A 22,535-nucleotide genomic window follows, 5' to 3' on the forward strand; every position below is an offset into this window, starting at 1 on the left:
AGACTCTCTTACGAGGTGTTTGTACAGAGAATAATAGACCACTGATCTTGCTCTCTACCTTTAAGCACTGCTGTAATACAAATAATGAATAACTCCTGTGCAAAATAGGACATTACCATTCTGATCTGATAGCATGTTGCAACTGCTGCACACTTTGCATGTGTAAATGATAGCACAAGTGCTCCGAGTTCAAGTATCCACGGAAAAAAAATACAGGCTGCTCAGCGCCAACCAGCCACAGCTGTTGGGCAGGGCCCACGGCTGGCCGCCAATCAGCTATTGATCATCTGTTCGGCAGGCCCTGGGTTGGCCACTGATCAGCTGTTCGGCAGCTGGTGGGAAGCACTTGGGGGAGGGTGGAGGGGGGGTTTTGGGGAAGGAGGCTGAGAGGAGCGAGCGAAGGGTGGGCAGGGGGCCCTCGGGGCAAGGGACAGAATGGGGGCGGGGCTTTGGAGCGGAGCCAGGGTGGAGCAGCCACCGGGAAAAACAAAAGTCAGTGCTACGGAGGGAATTGACCTGATTTAAAAGGGATGATCTGAGTTACCCAGGAAAGAATTTTCTGTAGTATCTGGCTGGTGAAATTTGCCCATATGCTCAGGTTTAGCTGATCGCCATATTTGGAGTCAGGAAGGACTTTTTCACCTTCCTCTGCAGCGTGGGGCACGGGTCACTTGCTGGAGGATTCTCTGCTCCTTGAAGTCTTTAAACCACGATTTGAGGACTTCAATAGCTCAGACATAGGTGAGAGGTTTATCGCAGGAGTGGATGGATGAGATTCTGTGGCCTGCATTGTGCAGGAGATTGGACTAGATGATCATAATGGTCCCTTCTGACCTTAGTCTATGAATCTATGAATCCTTCAAAGGCTGCATGTAGGGATATTCATAGGTCCCCAAAATACTTCCAGGACCCCAATGCATCGCCACAGGGCAGCAGCATGTTGTAATGACATCCTGAAGCACCACTTTGGCATTTGGACATGAAACCCCGTGGCATGCTAAAAATTGTGTTCTGCTGAAATGATGTCACATTGCTTTGACCCAATGTCACAGTCAGAGCTATGGGAAGCTTTGGGGGCAAAACCTTTCTTTGCTGAAAAATGCAGATTCAGCTCAACCAGAATGATTTACAAATTCAGGTCACTTTTGGTAAGGTATTTCAGTCGGGGGAGGGGAGAGGAATCTGAAATGTCAGAACGGTTGGTTTTGGTATTTCCTAAACAAAACCATTAGACTTTTCATTCCGAAATGAGGTTTTGTTTTGGAATATCCCTTAATTTTATTTTTCAGAAACATTTAAACGTATTTTAAAAAAACCTCAGAATCCAAACAGAGCGTTTCATTGCAGGTCGACCACCATTTTTTCATCTCCCCAAACAAAACGTTTTTTGACGTTCTGATTCACCAAAACTTTTGAAACACTTTCATTGAGGGTTGACTCAAGACAACTTTTTTTTTCTGAGTATTTCAGACCTGAACCCACACCGATGACTGGTTCGTCTTGTTGGATAGTTACAAACAAAGCAGCTATAATGAGAGCAGTGGTGAAAGAAACCTCCCCCAGAACTGGTTGCAATGATTTGCAAGACCACTGGGTTTGCTCCCGGACGTATCACAACTTTAAGAAGTGCAAGCGGCTGGGCCATTTCCCAGCAGGAGCTGGAGAGAAAAAAGGAAATGCATTATGGCCTTAGGTACGCTGGGGATTTACCGCAAGTACAGCCATCTGTAACTGCCCCAGTGCAATTCTCATGGGTAGGCAAGGAATGATGCTACTTGCACTGCTTCCGCTTAACCTTTCAAACAGAGGGATGGCCCAGGGGTATCACTTACCCCAATATTTCGCATCTACCTAACCAGCCAGGCCACCAATAGCCATGAGCACGGACAACCTGCAATTCAGACAAGCCCTAAGAAGCAGGTTACCATGGAAGGAACCTGAAATAAGAAGAGAAAAAAAGAACTTGTAAGGGAAAGTCTGGGCCCTTTTAAATGTCCATGGACCCCACTACGGATATGAGTGTGAATTTTGAGAGCCAGATCCCGCTAACTCTTCCTTCCTAGCATAGTGCTGGCCACTGCGAGTAGCCCCGGAGCACAGCCCTCCTTGGCAGTTCCAGGGACTTGACAAACGTAAGTCAAGCCTCTCATCCAGAATAAGCACCCTTTAGGGACACTAAGGCACAGGGAAGTTAAGGGACTTGCCCAAGGTCACATGAGACAACGGCAGCAGAGTCAGAAATCAATCTTCTAACTCCCCATCCTGTGCCCTAACCACACAGCCGCTGCTGTACCGCATTTTTGCTGTTACCTTTTAAACACATTGGGGCTGGTGAATTTGACCCCTCCTGTTTGAATGGGTAGCTGTTTTCTTTGTTTCCCAGGATGCAAGCCCCTGCAATAGCCATTGGCTATACATGGTGAATGTAAATTAATGCGTTTAACACTCATTTTATCATTGTCAGCTGATAGTTCCTGCTGGTAAGGGCTAGGCAAGTCACACATTGAACTTTCATTAATATAATAGCTGTTTTGCAGACCTTTTAATTTTGCTGCAGAAAGCAAATGGAAATACATCAATCCCTTATTTCCTCTTTCCTGTTAACTGTCATTTTCATCCGGTTTGGCACTTGGATTGAATAATGTATGTTACAGTCACGGTTTAATGCTGCTACTGTTTGTTTTACAGCTGCGGGTGTGTATATACAGTACAGTGTCCTGGACAGTAATCCAATACCGGAAGGACAATACAAATTGGCTATGGATTCTTGGTGCACCCTGACTTGTACAGTGACTAATATTTTCAGCTAAAACCAACTTCATAAAGCTTGTTCAGCTGAGGATGAATTGTGCCCTGGCTAAGGTGCTCACAAGAGACCAGGCTCAACTCCTGAGTCTGCCTGAGATTTATTATTTGCATTACTGTAGTGTCCAACTGAAATCAGGGCACCATTTTGCTAAGCCCTGTACAAACACCAAAGAGATATTACCAAAGAGTTTGCAATCTAAATAGACAGGACAGATAAATGGTGGGACAAATGAGATTTTACTCTTGCCATTGCACAGATGGAGAGCTGAGACAGAGACAGATGAAATGACTTTCTTTCCGGCCTTCAATTCTATGTGCTACCAAAGAGATTAAGTGACTTGACTAAGGTCACACAGAAATTCTGTGGCAGCGCCAAAAACAGACATAAGATCTCCTCTGTCCCACTCTGGGTACTGGGACACAAGACCAGCCTTCCTCACACTACCATTAGTGACTTCCTGTGTGATCCTGAGCAAGCCATTTGATCTCTCTGAACCTCAGTTCCATATCTGCAGAATGGGGACTACAACACTTCCTTTGTCAGCCTTTGCAACAAGCTTGGTTGAGAGTTCTGTGCTACTGGTATATGAATAACATTAATATTTTGGGGTCATACTGAGCGCTGTCAGCACAATGGTTAAAGGGGCACAATCAGATAGGTCAGGCCCATATTGCAAAGTGCTTTGAGATCTAATGATGAAAAGCTCAAGATAAGAACTAGGTATTACTATTATTACAGGTGGAGTTATGTTAGGTAGAGTTTTATAAAACTTACCTTTTAATAGAAATGTTTATCTGATTTGTGTTGTTATTATTTTAAGTAAAACAGGAGTTTTGTCATTGTTGTTACTGACACTTTTCCTCTGCAGTATTGTGAACCCAAGACCAGCATTCCTTGTGAGACCCAGAAACTGAAGCTAAATATAAATGTACAGTGAAAGTAACCAATCTCATTTTACTGTCCAAACCATGGGAAATGCACAAAAAAAAAAAAAAGACAAAAGAAAAGCAGAAATTATGAAAAAGACCCAGATGTTAAAATCCTTTGCCAGTGTGTTGACCTAAGGTGTTATTCTTAGTAACTTGGGCAAAAATGTGATTTTTATCCCCCAAATCTCAGCCAAATCCTTCCGTCCTAAATACTATCCACCAGATCTTCAGCTGGCGTCATTTGGCATCACCCCATTGATCCTTGGTTTCACTGATTTACACCAGTGAGGATCTGGCCCCATTCACTTCAGTGGAGCTATGCTAGGGTGACCAGATGTCCCGATTTTATAGGGGCAGTCCCAATATCCGGGGCTTTGTCTTTTATAGGTGCCTATTACCCCTCACCCCGTCCTGATTTTTCATATTTGTTTTCTGGTCACCCTAAGTTATGTTGATTTACACCAGCTGAGGATCTGGTCCCAAATCCTAAAGTCAGTGGAGATTTTGCCTGAGTAAAGGGTGCAGAATTTGGCTTTATGATTTTTACAGCAGCGTCCCTTTAAAGACACAGCTGGCCATTTTGACACTTCTGGGCTCCCAAAGTTGCTGCGAAGGCAGTGGTTCCCAAACATTTCAGGGTCACACCCCCACCCCTTACCTCTCCCCTTGGAGCTGGGGCTGGGAGTGGGGACACGGATCCTGACAGGGGGACGCAGACGAGGTAAGGGGGCTGAGGGTGGGGCCGCAGCTAGAGGCGGATCTAGGGCCCGGAGTGGGGCCAGGAGCGGGACCACTGGGTGCAGAGCCATGGTCAGGGGCCGAGGCTGGAAACAGGGCTGCGCTTGGGGCCAGGAACTGGGGCCATGGCTGGGAGTGGGGCCAGAGCAGAACTGGGAGTGGAGGCCCTGCCCCCCCCCAACATTCCTCCGTGCCCCACAGTTTGGGGATCTCTGTGCTAAGTGTTGGAAGAGTGGTTGTGAATGCAATCAGTCCGGTGCCCAGTGCTGGCCCTAGATGCCAGCACTTCATTGGCTGGCTGCATGATACCCAGCCTGAACTCTATCAGATTGCTGGTTTCTTACCTACTGCAGCTTTTACTAGCGTAAAAAGAAGGAATCTATGATCTCGGAGTAGCTTGCTCCAAATGTGTGTGTTCTGCCCGTATTCTGTCTGGAAAAGCTTCCTTTTAAGAAGTTGTTAATTTTAATATGGGAGCAAATCTAGAATGATGTGGCCTGCTTATTTTTCTTAGGCAAAGGCTGGTAAAATATACTATAGTGTTTGTGGCTTTACCCAGCTGGAAGTCATATATTGCTTCTTCAGTACTTTAATGTGTTTTTAATAGGAGAGTGGATTTGAAACCTTCATTCTCTTTCTTTATCATAGAATCATAGAATATCAGAGTTGGAAGGGACCTCAGGAGATCGTCTAGTCCAACCCCCTGCTCAAAGCAGGACCAATCCCCAATTTTTTTTTTTTTGCACCAGATCCCTAAATGGCCCCCTCAAGGATTGAACTTGCAACCCTGGGTTTAGCAGGCCAATGCTCAAACCACTGAGCTATCCCTCCCCCAGATCCTTCGAGGGTGGAGGATCTTCTGGCCCAGGAGAAGGAGAAATTACTTCCTTTAGAGTCAATCAGCTACTGGTTATTATCTGTATGTTCCAGTAGCCACAAGAGACCCCAGCTAAGCTCAGAGCCCCATTGTTCTAAGCACTTATTTCCGAGGTGGGCCGTCGTTTTTATTCACCAAAAAAATGCAGAACTGGGGGATTTGACATGCATAATTTCAGCCATTTGCACCCTGGCTAGAGATGTTTCCACTGTAGCTGTCCCTTGTAACTTTCAGCTCCGTAGTCAGGGCATTCAGACAGGACAGCCAGGTTCAAACCCCTGCTCCGCAATAGCCCCAAAATGGACTCTCTTGATTCACCAAAAGGCCAGATTTGGTTTGACCCTCAGGCTCCCATTTTTTAAAATTGTTTTTTGAAACCACCATTGGACCAAACAATCGGTTATTCGCCCAGGTCTACTGCCCATAATTGTAGTGAAAACCAGTCCCTCTCTCAAAGGGAATGCACTCGAAAGCAGGGGTTTTCAACTTTTTTTTTCCCATTTGTGGACCCCTAACAAGGTGTGGACCCCTTTGGAAATCTTAGACATCGTCTGCTGACCCCGTGGGGTCCGCGGACCACAGGTTGAAACCCACTGCTCTAAGGAGACAGAAGGGAAAGAGAAGCACATGGTTTTCCTAAGGTTATTGAGGCAATGAGTAATAGAACTTAGGAAAAAGAAAAGGAGGACTTGTGGCACCTTAGAGACTAACAAATTTATTTGAGCATAAGCTTTCGAGAGCTACATTTCATGACGCATCTGATGAAGTGAGCTGTAGCTCACGAAAGCTTATGCTCAAATACATTTGTTAGTCTCTAAGGTGCCACAAGTACTCCTTTTCTTTTTGCGAATACAGACTAACACGGCTGCTACTTTGAAACCAGAACTAGGAAGAGACCCAACAGCTCCTAATTCTTATCCAGTGCCTGACCTACTGGCCCCCACTGACTTTCTCCAGTAAGCTAGATTTTTCCAAGGTGACGGGCATCCTGTGAAAGCTTTGACAGTTTGGGTCATAGAAGCGTGTGAAATCAACTGCCAATTCCACATCTGCAGTATTTCAACCTTTCTGCCTCCGGTACCAGCCAGCACTCAGGAATGCACAAGCAGGTAAGGTATTAGCATTTTGGAAGTTTGTAAGCCTCTTTCCAATCTGTTTGCAGAAAAGAAGTGACCCAAACTGTCACGCAAGCCCCAAGCCAAATGTAATTTTTTTTTAATGTATGTTTCATTCACCTATTAGATCGCACAGACTGATTGCCTGAGGTAACTGATTTGCTTTGATAAAAATCATTCCTGTAGGTGAGAAGTGGCATCAGTAGCTCAGTAGATGGCAGTCTTTATTTTGAGTCAACAGGCACCTAATGCCCCAGAAGTCAGTTGTTAGGGGGCGTTGTGTTCATGAGAGTATTTTCATGAAAAGTAAAACTGTGCTCTCGATTGCTTGTGTTCATTAAAGATCCCACTGCACTTTCTGTAAGCATGAAGGACGTGAACCAGTTAACCCGGACAAATTCCAATGTGAGCATTTACATTCTTCCTCCTTAAATCCTTTCTGCACTTTCAATTGGCTAGAGTAGTCTTCACTTCCTTCTCTGATTGATTGCATAATGCTGCTGTTTGCCTCACTCTCTGTCATACCCCATCACTGTGGTATCTGAAAACAGTGATTCTAGATTGCAGGCTCCTTAAGGCAGGGGACATCCTTTTGTTGTGTGTTTGTACAGCCCCTAACACAATGGTGTCCTGGTACAGATAATATGTTAAACAGCTACCATGTTTCACTCCAAGATGGCTGAATTTCACCAATGGATAAGTGATACCTGTTTGTAGTTAGTAGAGCAATTTAAGCTTATAAAACATCCCAGGAGCCTTTGGAATAAAAGACTATATAAATGACCAACTTTCTTTTTCTTTATTATTATTTTCACGTGATTCTACTGTTGGGATTTCTTCCAAGGCCTTTTCCACTTGGCTTATCCAGAACACCTTGTCCAGCTCTGGGAAAACACTTTAACCCATTCTCTGGAATCCAAGAAATCAGTTCAAGTCCAGACTCGTCACTGAAGTTTCTCATTGGCATATAATCAGACTATACTTGAGTTGATGAGGCTCAAGCATAGCAGGTGGTTACAGGGTATACCACACATCCAATGTGCATAATTATGCATCATCTTATATATACACTTATATTTAATACTATAGGTTAATACATCAGATCCTGCACTTTACGATTGGCCTTCTAATTTTTGTAACCAATCCCTGTACACATCATGAACTGTCCACGAGCTGCAATGTAAGCTAGTAAGAAAAGCTGCAGCTGAAAGCTTATCACACATTATTCCTTTTACTATTTCTTTATCTCCTAACTGCATGATGTTTACAAGGCTCCTTGTGAGATTATGCTTTTCCATTGTTAATATCCGTTGCCTTACTTCTCCTCCTTACTTCTTCCTGCATTGTTCATACAAGGCATACATCCACGGCACAAGATTTAAACTTCAGTATCTCAAGCATTTCTGAGGTTTGTTGCAGCATCCCCCAAGGTTTAATCACAGCCGCATTTTGCAACTGCTTTATCCTTGACAATTCATCTGTGGCAATTATGAACACAAACTCGCTATTGATTGAAAAGCCCCTGTGATTTCACTAGCATGTGGTATGCAAATAATGCTGTTTTATCAGCTTGTTTCCCTTATAGCGTTTTGTTATAAGATCGCATAAACTAAATCTACATAAACTTCATGCCATAGAGCATTTTTGGGAGAAAGTGCTAAAGCCTCTCTCAGAATCTCCTGCAAATTAGAAATGAGCTAGATTAATTCCATGATGTCCTTCTGCTACTTTAAATTGTTAAATGCAGCTAAAGTGCCAGGTATGCGATCTTTGCAACCTCCTTTAGTCACCAGAGGCCCACTTTGGAGGAAGTTTAGATTGCTTTATGATTGCAAATTAAATCCATGAAAAAGTCGGGGGGGAAGGGGTTGGCTGAGTTTTGCTTTACAATCTGGGGTTCATTGGAACCTGAAACTTTCCTAACAACCTCATGTCTCAGCTAAAATTGCTTTTAAGTAACAATCCGAATTACGGGTTATCATTTTGGATTAAACCTGGGACTTTGAGAAGCAAGAATATAAACTTTTACTTTGTGAGGTAAAGGAGAGATCTACGGGGGATCAGGCTGGCTGCTACATGGGACCACAACATACACAGCCAGCATGTTACATTTATATTAAAATGATTCTATCATAATAAACTGATACTATCTGTCAACAAAACTCCTTTTCCTGCACTCCCAGTGTTACGAGCAAAAAGTCAGATAAAATTTATAATCTCAAAACCAAGGCATAATTTCAGCTGCTAATTGACTTTCTCCAGGAACTCTCTCCTGCTCAGACATATAAGGGGACAGATTATAAACTGGTGTAAATCGTTGATTTCAATGGAGCTCGGCTGAGTTACACTGTTTTAGGATCTTGCCCAAGGTGACCTATAAACCTCCTTGATAGCCCCAATCCTCTCAGTTTAGCTTTCCCGTACTGGGAATAAAGTGCCTAAGGAATTCAATTGCCCCAGGCATGCTCACGCATCTCCAAATTGACCGTTACCCCGTCATCTGAATTTTCTGCACTATGATTATGACATCATGCTGTGCTCGTAAAATACCAAAGACGAACGTGGTATCAATGTGGCAATGTGGCAATGTGAGCTGGGGGCTGGCTTGGAGCCATCAGGCTGTCAGCAGAAATAATATTGTTCGAAGGGTGCGATTAAAAATTGTGAGATCGGCTGATGTGCCAGACTCATGAGTAGGCATTTAACGGAGTGCATACTTCTCATTCTCCCAGCATGTCTTACTCTGCATCTGCTCTTGAGATGAGAAACCACATTCCTGCATGCATACTGATTTGTTCTGCTCTGTCACACTGACATAAATCCAGACGCCTTAAATTGCTGCTTTGGAATACAGCCCTCATCCCCCCACAGCTAACCTTCCCTGAGGATCATGGAGTGAATACTATGCTCTCTGGCCCATGAAAAGCTAGGAAGATTTTTGGATCTGATTTTAGTGGGGTCTTGTACTTGAACATGGATGTCTTTGAGGTTATACTTCCTGATGTTCGCCCTTCTCCATTGCATCCTCTCTGATCACAGATCACCGCTCCCCAGAGGCTGGCTTGCTCAGTAATGGCTAGGGTCCTATTCTTAACGCCTGTGTGGAAACATAATCTTCACAGCATATGGGATTGACCTTGTGCAAATGTATCATCAACGTGTGAGTCCATAGCAGCCCCCACCTATCGCCGTGTCAGTCCATAGCAGCCCCCACCCATGCCCACCCAGAATTCTGGTGCTTGTTCTTCATAGCAAGTCTTAACTGCAGGGATAACACAAGTTATTCCTCTCGCTATACCCTAGCCCGAATGAGAGTGGCCACACTGGGAAATAACACTCAAGTCGCTGCATCTACACTGGCACTGTAATAATAGTAGCAAAATAATAATCCAACTATTAAAAAATGATAAAAGGGCTCTTATATAGTATCTTTCATCATTAGATCTAAACGTGCTTTACAAAGGAGAGCAATAGCATTATCCCTGTTTTACAGATGGGGAAACTGAGGCACAGATGGGTGAAGTGACTTGCCCAAGGTCACCTAACTGGTCAGTGGCCAAGCTGGGAAAAGAACTGGGGTCTCCTGAGTACCAGGCCAGGGCACAATCCTTTAGGTTACACCTTTACGATACTGTCCTGTACTGTTTCAGAGTAGCAGCCATGTTAGTCTGTATTCGCAAAAAGAAAAGGAGTACTTGTGGCACCTTAGAGACTAACAAATTTATTAGAGCATAAGCTTTCGTGAGCTACAGCTCACTTCATCGGATGCTGTGTCTGTCAGCCAGACTTCTCTGCATGGAGGAGCATCCCCTGGTTCTTAAACCCTGCAGAAAATGAGCTGTTCGATGAATTCTTTCTCAGTGAAATGTAGGGAAAGTTGTCTATCCTTCCTGGGCACTCAGGAGGATTTGTGGAAAGGCACTCGGGTGATGCTAGCCTGCAGCCATGCTGCAGAGAGGTCATGATAGCAGCTGAGGAGCTGTGCTCACTCCAGCGACGGCCTATACCCTCTCTCAGGCCAGTTTGAATTAGACACACCATCGCCCTCAAGTCAAGGGGTTTGTTGTGTGGATGGGACCCCGAGATGGGGCAAAAGTCAAGTTAACTGTCATGAAGACAAGCCCCAGTCATGGTGACGTTAGACACACCGGAAGGGGCAGGAAGGGGTGCACCGGCAGCCCTACCATCTTTTGCCCTGGCTGGCAGCTGGGGCTGGTTGCTGAGGGAGCTCATGTAGCAGCCTGTGAAAGGGTGTATGATTTGCTGCCATGATGTGTATCCTCAAGGGCATCCTGCCTGCCTTTCTCCAGTCTCCACCAGCAGAATGCATCCAGCTGCTGAAGCTTGGGCAATGTCCCATCCCTGGCCCCTTTATGTCAGTAGCAGGGGGTAGAGGGGAGAGCCACAACCTGGCCTTACACATTACTTTTAAGGAGGGCTATTAACACACTGAGTTCTTATGAAATAGAGGATCCCTGCCTGGGAGCCAGGTGGAATTTGAAATCTCTCGGTTTGCAGTTCAAAAAGCACCTGAACCAAAGCTGATGATTGTTATTATTTGTATCAAGGTCGCCCCTAGAACCCAGCCGAGTCCAGAGAGCCCCATGTGTGAGGTGCTGAACACATATATTAGTACAAAAGAATCAGTCTCTGCCCCAGACAGCTCACAGTCTAAATAGACAAGACGAAGGGCCCATTTTACAGATGGGCAACTGAGGCGCAGAGAAATTAAGGATGGGCTTTCCAGAAGTGCTTACTTGTGGCCTAATTTTGCTCAATGGTGAAAGAACCCCAGGTCAAAAACAGAAGTTGCTGGCTGAGTCAGGAATTGCACCCAGGTCTACCAAGCCTGTCATTTAATGCCTTAGTTTCCATCCCATTCTTCCTTTCACCAGCCATATTCAAATCTAGCCATCACTGGTTATGGGCCGTTAGCTGGATTGTCATGGCTGAGCGGTTTCTTTTCCCTTGCCTTCAGTGTTTTATTATTCTTATTTCTCCTGGATGCCTCAGTTTCCTCTCCCAGGTCATCTCTGGCTTGCTGTCAGTGCATATATTGAACCTGTTCAGTGAGGTTTTCGGTTCCTCTGTTTAGGACAGTCCTTGCTGTCTTCTCCTCCTGAGTCCAGGGGAGGGAGTAGCTGGGTCAGGTTTTAAGAAAAGGCGGAGCCAGGTGTGGCTATGGGTTATTGGTGGCCCCACCTTCAATTATACCTATTGATTTGAAAAGGCACCACACATACATCTAAAGGCTGCCAGGGGTGGTCACCCTCCCTTTAGCCACCTGCCCCCATGAGCTCCACCACTGGGGGGCTCTGTTAAGGAGCATCTGCAAGTTTCTTCTGCTGAGGTATAAAACATAACGGTCTCAGGTCACTGATTGCACTCGCAGGTTTGGTACTTGACCAGAAGTGGGCTCTTGAAGTCGCAGGTTGAATGGGTTTAGGATACTGGGCTGTGCTCCAGTCAGGATTTTCACCTGGACTGCAGAGCATCTGGGGGAAACATGTCCGTCAGTCTTCAAGCACCAGTGCTTATGGCTAGGTGTAGCCCCATCCAGGACTCATTCCTGGGAGGGGCCGCTCAGATACTATGGTGATGGGCAGAAATATAGAGCCCAAAGGTAGGCTTTTTTATCTAACTCCTGACAAGTCCACGCACCCTGCATAGCTGCATACTGTCTTTCTTTGTCAACTGTTTCTTTGGTGTCATGTAAATTCAACTCTGTAGAGAGCTTTGAAAGCCTCAATTAATGGATGAGGAAACTGAGGCACAAAGAGGGGATGTGACTTGCCCTCAGGTGTCACAACAAGTAAGGGTAGAGTGAGGAATGGAACCCTGGTCTTGTGATTCTGCTGCTCTAACCACTAGACAATGCTGCCTCCCAAAATGAGGCTGTGTTTCCAATAATGTCAGTCCAAAAATTCCTTAAGCGCCTTATGACTAAGACAGCCGAAACTGCAATAAGCATAATAGACTCCTTCAGGTTTGACTTTTAGCCAGATATGCTCATGTTGGGAATGTAAGTTGGGAAACTGAATCACAAATTCACCCAATTTAGGCTTACTCGTTTTTTGCCTTTATTTGTAAATTTGAAGACAAAATTATTGTCCTTTATAATGCCTGGCCATATATTTATGCTAGACAATAAACAGGTAAGATGGAACAGGTAGGGGCCCAAGTAACCCAGTTCCCAGGTACCAGGAAGCTCTTCTGTACTTCATGATGGTCAGCTCAGCCTCTGATCCTTGGTTTGGTCCTTCAGTCTTGCTCCTTCCATTTTTAGTCTGGTATTTCTACCACTCGGGCCCTTCCTTCACTTGGATTCTTATACATGTCCACATTACATATTTGTTAGCTTTCCTCCAGTCAGCCTCAAGGATTGTATTTTGCATAACCAGTACAGTATACATGCTCACACTTCAATTCTAGCAAATTTTGCTGTTTATACAATTTTCACGTTCTGTTTCATGTCACCCTGCTCCTGGGTTTTCCCAGTAAAAAGGATTTCTAACATTACAGCTGTGTATTTATTATACTAATTAACTTTTCCTTTTAACTAAAATCTTCCAACATGGCACATCACCTTTGTCCTGTCCGCAGTAGCATTACTTAAGCAAGACTATATAAAAGAAAACTGGCAAAAGACCCCTATGCCAGGCAAGGCTAAGGCCTTGGCACAATATGATACCTCCTCCAAAATCATTCCATGTCCATAATTAGAGACTATTAAAGTACAACTAACAAAGCTCTTGATTTCACCATATAGCAACTCTTCATCTTTCTGCAGCACCCATATCCACGTGGCTACCTCCTTTAAAGCCAGTCTCCTTAAGGGTTCCGATGGACAGGCCTGGGTTCATCCGGATACCAGCTCCAGCTCAGTAGAGTATAACTTCCTTATTCTCCTCCCCTATGGATTGACTTGGTGATGCCACCATCCCCATCACTTCTTCCTGGCAGGGTCACCAGGACAGCATGGAATGAAAATTCTAAGCACAGAGTAACCCTCACTTACTTGCCAGAGAGTTGGAGACTCCCAAGGAATAACACATGCAATATGTTCAACAGAATAATAGTATTAAACAGGAAGTATATCATAGAATTACAGAATCATAGAACTGGAAGGGACCTTGAGAGGTCATCTAGTCCAGTCCTCTGCACTCATGGCAGGATTAAGTATCATTTAGACTATCCTTGACAGGTGTTTGTCTAACCTGCTCTTAAAAATCTCCAATGATGGAGATTCCACAACCTCCCTAGGCAATTTATTCCAATACTTAACCACCCTGGCAGTTAGGAAGCTTTTCCTAATATCCAACCTAAACTTCCCTTGCTGCAATTTAAGCCCATTGCTTCTTGTCCTATCCTCAGAGGTTAAGAAGAATAATTCTTCTCCCTCCTCCTGGTAACAACCTTTTATGGACTTGAAAACTGTTATCATGTCCCCTCTCGGTCTTCTCTTCTCCAGACTAAACAAATCCAATCTTTTCAATCTTCTCTCAGAGGTCATGTTTTCTAGACCTTTAATCATTTTGGTTGCTCTTCTCTGGACTTTCTCCAATTTGTCCACATCTTTTTTGAAATGTGGCGCCCAGAACTGGACACAATACTCCGGCTGAGGCCTAATCAGCGTGGAGTAGAGCAGAAGAATTACTTCTCATGTCTTGCTTACAACACTCCTGCTTATACATCCCAGAATGATGTTCTCTTTTTTTGCAACAGTGTTACACTGTTGACTCATATTTAGCTTGAGGTCCACTTTGACCCCCAGTTCACTTTCTGCAGTACTGCTTCCTAGACAGTCATTTCCTGTTTTCTATGTGTGCAAATTATTGTTCCTTCCTAAGTGGAGTACTTTGCATTTGTCCTTATTGCATTTCATCCTATTTACTTCAGAAGCAATGGGCTTAAATTGCAGCAAGGGAAGTTTAGGTTGGATATTAGGAAAAGCTTCCTAACTGCCAGGGTGGTTAAGTATTGGAATAAATTGCCTAGGGAGGTTGTGGAATCTCCATCATTGGAGATTTTTAAGAGCAGGTTAGACAAACACCTGTCAAGGATAGTCTAAATGATCTGGAGTACTGTGTCCAGTTTTGGGCCCCACACTACAGGAAGGATGTGGATAAATTGGAAAGAATACAACGAAGGGCAACGAAAATGATTAGGGGTCTAGAGCACAAGACTTATGAGGAGAGGCTGAGGGAGCTGGGATTGTTTAGTCTGCAGAAGAGAAGAATGAGGGGGGATTTGATAGCTGCTTTCAACTACCTGAAAGGGGGTTTCAAAGAGGATGGCTCTAGACTGTTCTCAATGGTAGCAGATGACAGAACGAGGAGTAATGGTCTCAAGTTGCAATGGGGGAGGTTTAGATTGGATATTAGGAAAAACTTTTTCACTAAGAGGGTGGTGAAACACTGGAATGCGTTACCTAGGGAGGTGGTAGAATCTCCTTCCTTAGAGGTTTTTAAGGTCAGGCTTGACAAAGCCCTGGCTGGGATGATTTAACTGGGACTTGGTCCTGCTTTGAGCAGGGGGTTGGACTAGATGACCTTCTGGGGTCCCTTCCAACCCTGATATTCTATGATTCTATGATTCTATGACCATTTCTCCAGTTTGTCCAAATCATTTAAAATTTTAGTCCTATCCTCCAAAGCACTTGCAACCCCTCCCAGCTTGGTATCATCCACAAACTTTATATGCAATTATCTAAATCACTGAAGAAGATATTGAACAGAATCAGACCCAGAACTGATCCCTGCAGAACCCCACTCATTATGTCCTTCCAGCATGACTGTGAACCACTGATAACTACTCTCTGGGAATGGTTTTCTAACCAGTTTTGCACCCATCTTATAGTAGCTCCATCTACGTTGTATTTCCCTAGTTTGTTTATGAGAAGGTCATGCAAGACAGTATCAAAAGATTTACTAAAGTCAAGATATACCACGTCTACCACTTCCCCCCATCCACAAGGCTTGTTACCTTGTCAAAGAAAGCTATCAGGTTTGTTTGACACAATTTGTTCTTGGCAAATCCATGCTGACTGTTACTTATCACCTTATTATCTTCTAGATGTTTGCAAATTGTTTGCTTAATTATTTGCTCTATTATCTTTCCGGGTATAGGCATTAAGCTGACTGGTCTGTAATTCCCTGGTTGTCCTTATTTCCCTTTTTATAGATGGGCACAATATTTACCCTTTTCCAGTCTTCTGGAATCTCTCCCATCTTCCATGACTTTTCAAGGTAATCACTGATGGCTCAGATATCTCCTCAGTCAGCTCCTTGAGTATTCCAGGAAACATTTCATCAGGCCCTGGTGACTTGAAGACATCTAATTTGTCTAAGTAATTTTTAACTTGTTTTATTCCTATTTTAGCCTCTGATCCTACCTCATTTTCACTGGCATTCACTATGTTAGACATCCAATCACCACCAACCTTCTTGGTGAAAACCAAAACAAAGAAGTCATTAAGCACCTCTGCCATTTCCACATTTTCTGTTATTATTTTCCCTCCCTCAATGAGTAACGGGCCTACCCTGTCCTTGGTCTTCCTCTTGCTTCTAATGCATTTGTAGAATGTTTTCTTGTTACCCTTTATGTCTCCAGTTAGTTTGATCTCATTCTGTGCCTTGGCCTTTCTAATTTTGTCCCTACATACTTGTGTTATTTATTTATATTCATCCTTTGTAATTTGACCTTGTTTCCACTTTTTGTGGGACTCTTTTTTGAGTTTTAGATCATTGAAGATTTCCTGGTTAAGCCATGGTGGTGTCTAGCCAGTCTTCTGATCTTTCCTATGTAGTGGGATAGTTTGCTCTTGTGCCCTTCATCATGTCTCTTTAAAATACTGCCAACTTGCTAGAACCATTTTTCCCCTTAGACTTGCTTCCCATGGGATCTTACTACCAACTCCCTAAGTTTGCTAAGTCTGCCTTCTTGAAATCCATTGTCTTTATTGTGTTGTTTTCCCTCCTACTATTCCTTGGAATCATGAACTCTACCATTTCGTGATCACTTTTACACAAGCTGTCTTCCACTTTCAAATTCTCAATCAGTTCTTCCTTATTTGTCAAAACCAAATCTAGAACAACCTCTGCCCTAGTGGCTTTCTCCACCTTCTGAAATAAAACATAACAGGGTAAGACATTACTCTCAGGGTCACCCGTGTCCTCCCCATGCTGATAATACCCATGAATTTCCCCAGTCACGTCACCTGATAGAACAAAAGTAAACAGTAGATTCCCACTGATATGCACAAATTGTAGGGGCCCTTAATGACCTATGATGATGATCTCTTCTGTAGCAGCAATAAGCAACTTAGCCCACTGGATTCAGTGCAGCCCAATAGACTCACATGTGTCTGAAGTGAAGTGCCTTGCTCAATGTTGCATGGAAGGTCAGCATGAGGAACAGCAGCCTGGTCTCCTGATTCCCAGTCTTGGCCCTTGGGAAATGGTCCCACGGTTGCATCCAGCCTCGATGTTGTGTTGGCTGTCACTGCCGTCTCACTTCTGGGTCTTCCTAGCCCTCGGCTGTTTGAAGGAAAACAACACTGGGGGCAATTCATAGCCATCACGTGTCAGCCTGCTCTGCACCTTTGGCTGTGATTCATTTGGACTTAGCTCATACAACCAATGGGCAGTGTGAGGCTATTCAGCAGAGAGCTCAAAATTAATCCTAAATGAACTGTGCTTCTGTATTTCCAAATGAAAAGTCTCCGGCACTGGAAATTCAGCATCATGTTTGAGCTCGACGGCTTCTTTCCATTTCTTCATGTGAAGGGGCCCTTCCTGTTAGTCCTTCCCACTCTTTTAGAGTCAGCCCCTCCCTAAGCCTTCAAAGAGCTGCTACCTGCTCAGTGGTTAAATCTCACTACTGCATCTGCCAGGAAATTTGCTAGAGAGCTCACTTTGGGTGTGGTGCCTACCAAAACCTAGCCCTGTTTACTGGATCAATAGTAGCATCTAATAGGCAAAGAAGAGAAGAGTGAGGGGGGATTTGATAGCAGCCTTCAACTACCTGAAGGGGGGTTCCAAAGAGGACGGAGCTCAGCTGTTCTCAGTGGTGGCAGATGACAGAACAAGGAGCAATGGTCTCAAGTTGCAGTGGGAGAGGTCTAGGTTGGATATTAGGAAAAACTATTTCACTAGGAGGGCGGTGAAGCACTGGAATGGGTTACCTAGGGAGGTGGTGAAATCTCCATAGAGGCTTTTAAGGCCCGGCTTGAAAAAGCCTTGGCTGGGATGATTTAATTGGGGTTGGTCCTGCTTTGAGCAGGAGGTTGGACTAGATGACCTCCTGAGGTCTCTTCCAACCCTAATCTTCTATGATTCTATGAAAGGGAAAACAGTTCACATCACCTAATATGTAACATGACAGGGCATGTGTCTGTTGATATGACAGCTTAGATAACCTACAACCATTCAGCTACAGTGCTTCTGATTCTCCATCGCCTTGCACTTTGTTTAGGGCTAGACTTTTGCCCATTTAGGGCTTGTCTCCATGACAGGGACTACAGCAGAACACCTATGGTGCTGTAGCTATGCTGCTGTCACCCTGTAACATAGACACAGACCACAGCCATGGAAGGGATTTTTTCCATCACTGTAGTAATTCCACCTCCCCTTGCAACAGTAGATAGGTCGATGGAAACATTCTTCTGTTGGCCTAGCTGCATCTCCACTGCGGGGGTTAGGTCTGTGTAGCCACACAGCTCAGTGGTGGGGTTTTCTGACACCCCTGAGCACTGTACCTATGTAAACCTGTTTTAAGTGTAGACCAGGCCTAACTCACATCCATGAGCAATTACTCATGTAGGTGGCCCCATTGGCTTCAGCAGGGGAAGGCTAGCCTAGCAGGAAGGCAGTGTGACTGAGTGGATAGAGCACATGACTGCAACCCAGGAGACTTGCGTTCTATTCCTAGCTCTGCCTCTGGGTGACCTTGGACAATCCACTTCCTCTCGCTGTGTCTTGGTTTCCCCATCTGTAAAATGGGGATAAAGACCTCCTTTGTAAAGCTCTTCTGATGAAAACACTTTATAAGGGTTATTTCTATTGTTTAAGGCACTGGACTTGGATGCAGGAGATCTGGTTTGCTGATTTAACATAAGCCAGAGATCTGACCCTATGTGCTGCAAAAGGGCTAATTTCCCAATGCTGAGGGAAATTATTAGCAAATTGATTGGGACCGGGGGGAAAAGAAAAATGTGAATGAAAATTGAGAGTTGTTTAAGAACAGTATATTAGGTAGCTGAAAAGCCACAATTCTATAATCAAGGAAGAGGACAACTTTCAGTAAAAGTCCATCTTCGTTAAGAGGGGAAGTGTAGACTGCAATTAGAAATAATTCACAGAAAAATTGGGAAACAGACAGAAATCAGTATAAATTAGAAGATATGAAGTGTAGAAAATTAATAAGGAAGCTGAAGACCTCAGGGGGATATCTATATCTGGCAGGGCTAACGAGAATAAGGAGTTTTTTTAAATATATCTGGAACAAAATAAATCCCAGCAATGGTATAGGACTGTTACTAGAGGGAGATGGTAAAATTGTTAATAATGATGCAGAAAAGGCAGAAGTGTTCAATAAATATTTCTGTTCCTTTATTTGGAAAGAAGAAGGATGATGTTCTCATATCACATAAGGATGATGAAGTACTTCCAGTCCACTGGTAGCTAAGGAGAATGTTAAACGGTGTCCACTAAAGATAAATATTTTTAGATCACCAACCTCATAAAATTTGCACAAATGGGTCCTAAAAGAGCTGGCTGAGGAGATCTCTGGCCTGCTGATGCTAATTTTTAATAAAGCACGGAACATTGGGAAAATTCCTGAAGATTGGAAGTGCACTACTGTTGTGTCAATTTTCAAAAAGGGCAAGTGGGGTGATCCATGAAATTATAGACCTGTTTGCCTCACAGCAATCCCAAGCAAAATAATGGAAAAGATGAGATGGAATTCAATCTATAAAGAATTGCAGAATGGGAATATAATTGGTGCCAGTCATCATGGTTTTACGGAAAATAAGTCTTGTCATACAAAACTGATTTCATTCTTTGATGAAATTATAAGTTTCGTTGACTTGTGTAAGGTGGTTGATTTAGTACCAATAATGTTCTGATTGATAAATTAGCAGTATACAGTATCAATAGAGCACATGTTAAATGTTAAACTTTCTAGCTGACAGATCTTAGAAAGTAATCAATGGGGAATCAGCATGCAATGGGTGTTTCTAGTGGGGTCTCGCAGGGATCAATACTAGGCTATTCAATTTTTTTATCAGTGAGCTGGAAGTAAATATAAAATCACTGCAAAGGAAAATTTTCCAGATGACACAAAGATTGGTGGAAGAATAATGATGCTAAATAATGATGAAGACGGGCAGTCATATGGAGCAATCTGGATTGCTTGTTGCTCTGGGCCCAGTCAAACAAAACACATTTTAATGTAGCCAAATGCAAGGTCATACATATGGGCACAAAGAAAGCAGGCCATCCCTACAGAATGAGGGAGGGTATCCTGGGAAGCAACAATTCTGAAAGGGATTTAGGAGACATGGTGGAATTCAACATAAACTTCCAGTGCAGTGGTGTGGCAAAAAGGACCGGTGTGATCCTTGAATGTATAAACAGGGGCGTAAGGAGGACAGGCAGGGAGATGATTTTACCTCTGTGTAAGGCATTGGTAAGACTGACACTAGACTGTTGCATCCAGTTCTCCTGTCCACATTTTAGAAAGGTGTTATAAAATTGGAGAAGGTGCAGCAAAGAGCCACACACAAAAATTGAGGGCTGGAGAAAATACCTTACAGTGAGAGACTTAACAAGCTCAATCAGCTTAGCTTCTCAATAAGAAGATTGAGAGGTGACTTGACTATGGTGTGTAAGTACCTTCACGTGGAGAAAACACTGGGTACCAAAAGGCTCTTCAATTTAGTGGAGAAAGACAATGGCTAGAAGTTAAAGCCAGACAAACGTAAATTAGAAATAAAGCACACACATTTTTAACAGTGATGGTGTTTAAACACCGGAAGAAACTACCAAGAGAAATGGTGGATTCGCTATCTCTTGATGGCTTCAAAACAAGATTGGCTGCTTGTCTAGACAATATGGTTCAGTCACACACAAGATATAAAGCTCAGTGCAAGGGCTACTGAGTGAAATTCTCTGGGCTGGGTTATTCTGGAGGTCAGACTAGATGATCTAATGGTCCCTTCTGACCCTAAAATCTATTAATCTACGTTTTAGAATTGAGTGTCTGATTATATATAATTCATCTTTAAAATAATTCTGTCATGTCGCTTCTAAGGTGTCAAATTTTAACTTGCATATGGAGTCATGATTGCTGTAGAATTATTTTGGTCATGTTGCATTCAAACCCCTCTTTTTCTTTTCCCTGTAATTCGTCACTGACATAAATTTTTAAAACAGTAATTAAAAGCATTCTACTGTGTCTATTTGTGTTTCAAATATTTCTCCCCAGCATGCTGTCAGATATGTGTATTTATCCTCATCACTTGAAAGGCAGAAGGGCCTATGCAATTCAGTTGGTTTTATTTGATCAATTGTATTCATTAAATTTGAGCAGGATTCCAATTTTCCTTCAGACACATGATCGTGGTGTAGAGAAATAAAATGTTTTTATTATTAACTACTGTCAATCTGAAATAAATACAGACAGTTATTAAAAGAAAATTGTAATGATGTGTCACTATATATATCATATCAGAATCTCTGCAGTTAACAGAGTGTGATCTAGTGATCAGAATAAGCGAACAAAAATCAGGATTCCTGGCTACTATCACCAACTTTACTGCTTATTACCTGTTTGATTACAGAATATTCAGACACAAATAATATTGCTTTTATTATTATTAGCATTACCATAGCACCTAGTGGCCCCAACCACATATCATGGACTCATTGTGCTAGGTACTGTACAAACACAAAACAAAAAGACAGTCCCTACTTCAATGAGCATACAGTCTAAACATAAGACAGGTTTCAGAGTAGCAGCCATGTTAGTCTGTATTCGCAAAAAGAAAAGGAGTACTTGTGGCACCTTAGAGACTAACAAATTTATTTGAGCATAAGCTTTCGTGAGCTACAGCTCACTTCATCGGATGCTGTAGCTCACGAAAGCTTATGCTCAAATAAATTTGTTAGTCTTTAAGGTGCCACAAGTACTCCTTTTCTTTTTTCATTGGAGTCTGTTTTTGAAGCTTTTCTGTTGCAAAATTGCCACCTTTAAATCTGTTACTGAGAATCCAGAGAGGTTGAAGTGTTCTCCTACCGGTTTTTGAATGTTATGATTCCTGATGTCAGATTTGTGTCCATTTATTCTTTTGCGTAGAGACTGACTGGTTTGGCCAATGTACATGGCAGAGGGGCATTGCTGGCATATGATGGCATATATCACATTGGTAGATGTGCAGGTGAATGAGCCCCGGTGGCTTGGCTAATGTGATTAGGTCCTATGATGGTGTCACTTGAATAAATATGTGCACAGAGTTGGCATCGGGCTTTGTTGCAAGGATAGGTTCCTGGATTAGTGTTTTTGTTGTGTGGTGTGTGGTTGCTGGAGAGTATTTGCTTCAGGTTGGGGGGCTGTCTTTAAGTGAGGACTGGTCTGTCTCCCAAGATCTGTGAGAGTGAGGGATCATTTTTCAGGATAGGTTGTAGATCTTTGATGATGCGTTGGAGAGGTTTTAGTTGGGGGCTGAAGGTGACAGCTAGTGCTGTTCTGTTATTTTCTTTGTTGGGCCTATCCTGTAGTAGGTGACTTCTAGGTACTCTTCTCGCTCTGTCAATCTGTTTTTTCACTTCAGCAGGTGGGTATTGTAGTTTTAAGAATGCTTGATAGAGATCTTGTAGGTGTTTGTCTCTGTCTGAGGGATTGGAGCAAATGCGGTTGTATCTTAGAGCGTGGCTGTAGACAATGGATTGTGGGGTGTGTCCTGGATGGAAATTGGAGGCAGATAGGTAAGTACAGCGGTCAGTAGGTTTCTGGTATAGTGTGGTGTTTTTGTGACCATCGCTTATTAGCACAGTAGTGTCCAG

Source organism: Dermochelys coriacea, chromosome 2, assembly GCF_009764565.3.
Source record: "Dermochelys coriacea isolate rDerCor1 chromosome 2, rDerCor1.pri.v4, whole genome shotgun sequence".
NCBI lineage: Eukaryota > Metazoa > Chordata > Testudines > Dermochelyidae > Dermochelys > Dermochelys coriacea.